We start from the raw sequence: 4,344 nt of genomic DNA, 5'->3' as shown, positions 1-4,344 counted from the left end.
GAAAATGGTGAGAACTTAAGAGCGCTTTGGTATCCACCCTCCCTAGCTTAGCTCTAGATCGGAGTTGCATCCAGATTGCAAGCACTTTTATATACCTTTGCTTCTAAAAGACCTTGTTTTGAACAATGACCATTACAAGAAGTGATTGTACTGAGGCAAAATAGTGGCAGTTCTGGGCTGGTTCTGTTGTAGAGCCCTTTTTGGATGCCAGGACATGAACTGCATTTAGTCTAGTGAGCTGCAGCTTAAGGATTAGTCAAGCCTGATGCCTGTGATTGGAAAAGAGGGAATGAGTGTAATTAAGCACTATTCATGAGCCCGTATGTAGACACATCACTTGCACACCTTATCTTTGGTATTTTTACTTGATTCTCCTGTGAATCAGTCTCCTAGGAATGTAACAGACCAGTTATGACTGGCTTCTGCATATACAACTACTATGAGGAGATAGTGGTTTTTGTTTTTTTTTCTTTTTGTTTTTTCCTGGGGTTTATTTGTCTAATATTATTAGGCTGTGATAACATATGGTAGTATGTGTATGAGAACCAACTTTCAGCTTCAGTGTCTTATTTCCTTTTGTCTGTAATACAATATTTCTTGAGTAAATCAGTTAGAAATGGCTGTAGAGTATCCAGATGTTTGTTTAATGTTACTGTGTCTGGGAAACTTGGATCCTTCCTAGATATCCCACAACTTGCATATTTAATTCAAGAATCATGAACTTCTGTCTCACACCTCTTTTGTCCTATATTTTACTTGGATGTTCTTGTATACTCTCTCTCTCAAGAGTTGTTCCCTAATACAACTTCCAGGTTTCACTGTAGAGAGAGAGTTTTAGACTTGTTCTGTTTTTCACCCACCCTCCCCGCCCCAAGAGACTATGGTGTACAGCAATCTCTAAAACATTGTGTCAGCCAGGCTAACTGTTGAGAGGGATTTTGAATTGTTAGGCAGTAATGTATTCTGCTGGTACTTTCTAACTTTCAGGGAACTTCATGACCTTAAAAATTATCTTCTTGAAATGTCCTATCTACAATACTTGCTAGATAGGCAAATTCTGTGTCTGGATTATAGGTCACCTTCATCCATGTTGTCTTTGGAGAATGGGTACGAGGTCAAGCTTCCCTCTTTCCAAATGATGTTTGGTGAGGAAAAGGTGTTGAAATGGCTCTAGTCCTAGACAAGCACTGAGAAAATAAATGATGCTGAGAAAGCAGCATTTTCRTATGATTGGTTAAGCAAGCAGGGCAAAACCTCTGGCATTCAGCAGAATAAGATAAAAAACAATTGGTCAGAAAAATCTTGGTCTTTCTATTTATTCAAAGTTCTGGCACTGTCTGAGCTAAGTAATTGAGTTGTCTTACCTCCTTTTTGTAAGAATGGTTACTAGTAGTCATCTGAGATGCAGGTGTTGCAGTCAATATAATAAACAGAACTGTGCTGTATTCAGTTTTCTGCCATCCTATCTCCTATAGATAGAGAGGGTCCTTAGCCTCATTAATGAGGCTATTAGAATTACACTCTTGAAAAATACTGTACTGCACTGTACTCTTCTGCTCATGCAAAACTGTTCTTGAAGAAGGTGTATGCAGAGTATCTGAACAGATACTTGAAGTTACAAATTTATAGATAGGATCAGGTTGAGGTTAGCAGCTATATGAAAAAGACTGTATTTTAGTCTTGCAAATCTATGCACCCATTTTTACAGTATTCCATTTGCATTGAATATAGGTGGAACTATAAAGGTCACTTGACCTTGTCACCAGGTAAGTTTTATGGATGGGAGTGGGTCGGTATTCTTTACCACTGGTGGACCTAAAAATCAGTGCCTCATATTAAGAACAACCAGGAAATGATACTGAACAAACCTCAAAAGATTTTCCTTTTAAATTTAGGGGGAAATTAATGCCTCCCCTGCCACCCCCCYTTTTTTTTGAACCTGGGATTAAATGTTAGGTATGATTTTCCTCTGCAGCATCATTGGAAACTCTCACATTGCAAAATTTTGTAGTTTCCTGTAACTTCTTTTTTTTCTAAATGACAAAATTTCCTTATAAATTCTGTTTCATCACAGCAACACTGTCTGAATGTTTGACCAGCCTCCTCACAGTCTCAAATTTCTTGGATTCAGCTGCAGAATGAAATAACCTTTGACATTAACTATGGGAAGACTCCTCAGTTTAATGTCAGACTGAACTCACGGCAGTTGTGAATGAGGCTTATCATTTAAACTATGATTTTGTGCTTCTGTTTGGTCAAACTGTTTTTCCAGGAGCAGGGGAGAGGGTGATGGTCCCTTCAAACTCCCCAGTTTGCAGGTACTGCTTTTCTTTGCATTCAAGTGTTTATCATCCCAATCAATACATTTTTCAAAAGGAAAGCTTTCCTGCTTTTGATAACCACTAAACCTGGCTGGTTGRGGATCAGTGCTACATTCAAATTATTCTACCGTTAAAGGGAAAGAAGGCATCTGCAATGATGACAAGACTGTACAGGACTCTTAAATAAATTAATCTCTCATAAATGAAAGAAAGCCCTGACTGTTGTATACTTSTATGAAAACTTAAAAGCAGCATCTTGCATTTCTGTCTCTATTTCTGCAAAATTCAGAAACCAGATGTTGGATTTTTGGTGTGCTATGACATAAGTTCCATATGAAGAGCAATCTCTGAAACTACTAAATGGCTTTTCTAAGGGAAGAGATACCATTACTTTTTTTCTCAGGCTTTTTGAATATAATGAAATTAAATTTTTCGTGGCTCTTTAGACCAGGCCTTAATGGAGAGTAGAAAAGCCATTTTCCAAAATCCACATCCTAAAACCAATTTGACCACTGTTTGACTACTGGGAAAACTTTGATCTAACTTGTGAGTTTCAACTCTTTCTCTGAAATCAAATTTATCAGTGTTAGCTGTTGCTATAATTATTACTCCATTAACTTTAAAAGTTAGGKYRKMKGWCYSSRGWCMKMYRMCCTATTCTTTCATGTTAAAATAAYTGAATAGGTTTAATTACTTGGTTCCAACTACGGGGGCTGATTTTTTCTTTCTGCAGTATGTGTTAAAAATACCCATTAGTGGATCAAGAGTACACCTAAAACTTTTTATATATTAAGATAAATTTTATTATTCATTACTCCTATTAAATGAAAATGTATTTCTTCTCTGAAGCTATTCAGTTTTAGAATAAATTTTAGTAATGCATCAACCATAAAACAAGTCTTCAGAATTATATTTTAGTTGTCAGGTTCAAATTTTCCGATGGCCTTAAATGTACTTGTATATACATCTTTGCAGTTCTTCAACTCCGTTTAAAACAAATTGGTCCATGGCTTATGTAAACACTTGACAAATAAATTATTAAAATGCTTTATGTCCTTCCCTTTTAAGYAAATACTTCATGCCTATACCTTAAATTGTCTTGCTATGCTTCTGTTGCATCGGTGGTTTGGTCTTAGTACTGGGTTCATCTCCTCCAAAAATACTGTTCTACAGTCATTTTGAATTCAATAGTTTTATCGTATTTTGCTAGATTTTAAAATCTATCACCAAATGCATCAAACATTGCCAGTGGAATTAAACATTTTTTTCATATGATGTAACATGATTTTAAATAATTCATTGTTCAAAACTTCTTTTTGGCAGTACTGAAAGCTAAGAATAAATATATCTATGCAAATAGCTTGGCTCACCTTTGATACTGAAGGTTAACGTTACAGACTTGAGGTTGTTAGGAATAGGTTTGCRGTCAGTTCTAGAACACGTTTAATATTTTCCGTCTCTTCCTAGAATTGAAACCACTTCAGATTGATGAATTGTTTTCACGTTGCAGCTCCCCTGTCGTGCAACTTGCAATTTTGTATAGAAAACTTACCGGTTGTGGTTTTTATTAAACAATGGAGCTTAAATGTTACAAACTACCTAGTGTTATTCAGAAACAAAGTTGCTAGTGTTTATCGGGTTCCGTCGCTCGGTCTCCCAAGAACGGCGTCTCCCGAGGGTTTGCGGCCCCGCCGCCGCAGCGCCGGGTTTGCTCTCTGCGGCCTTGTTTCCGTGGAAGGGCCGGTGCCCCCGCCGCCGAGGACGCCTGTGCCCCGGGCCGCCCCGCCGAGCGGGGCGCGTGGAGGCGGCGGGCGCCGGAGGGTCTCGGGGCACGGCGCTTGCGGCGGGCGGCGGGCGGGCTGCAGCCGAGACTCACGCGGAACCGGGTCGGCGCGGCCGCTGCCGAGCCTGCCGGCCGGGCCGCGGACGCCGGCAGCCGCCCGCTTTCCGCCGCCCGGCGGGACCCCCCCGCGGCGCCGCCGGGCCGGAAGGGGCGCGGGGTCTTCGTCACGGATTGAACGCG

At 40.1% G+C, this 4,344-nt stretch overlaps 1 long non-coding RNA gene across 2 annotated transcripts; it reads right to left on the bottom strand.

Moving 5' to 3' along the window:
* Window positions 1–1,079: 1,079 nt before the first annotated feature.
* On the bottom strand, window positions 1,080–4,072 carry LOC146591822 (uncharacterized). 2 transcript variants are annotated; one of them, XR_014896727.1, is made up of 3 exons: window positions 3,874–4,072; window positions 3,692–3,784; window positions 1,080–1,187 (listed from the first exon to the last, which is right to left on the bottom strand). It is a non-coding gene; the product is annotated as an uncharacterized LOC146591822 (long non-coding RNA). The 2 variants fall into 2 exon arrangements; XR_014896726.1 differs by having other exon boundaries at window positions 3,692–4,072.
* Window positions 4,073–4,344: the final 272 nt, after the last annotated feature.

The sequence above is a fragment of the Rhea americana genome, unplaced genomic scaffold, assembly GCF_003343005.1.
Source record: "Rhea americana isolate MKP2758 unplaced genomic scaffold, rheAme1 scaffold_359, whole genome shotgun sequence".
Taxonomy (NCBI): Eukaryota; Metazoa; Chordata; class Aves; order Rheiformes; family Rheidae; genus Rhea; species Rhea americana.
This window is presented reverse-complemented; position numbering and strand designations above follow the sequence as displayed.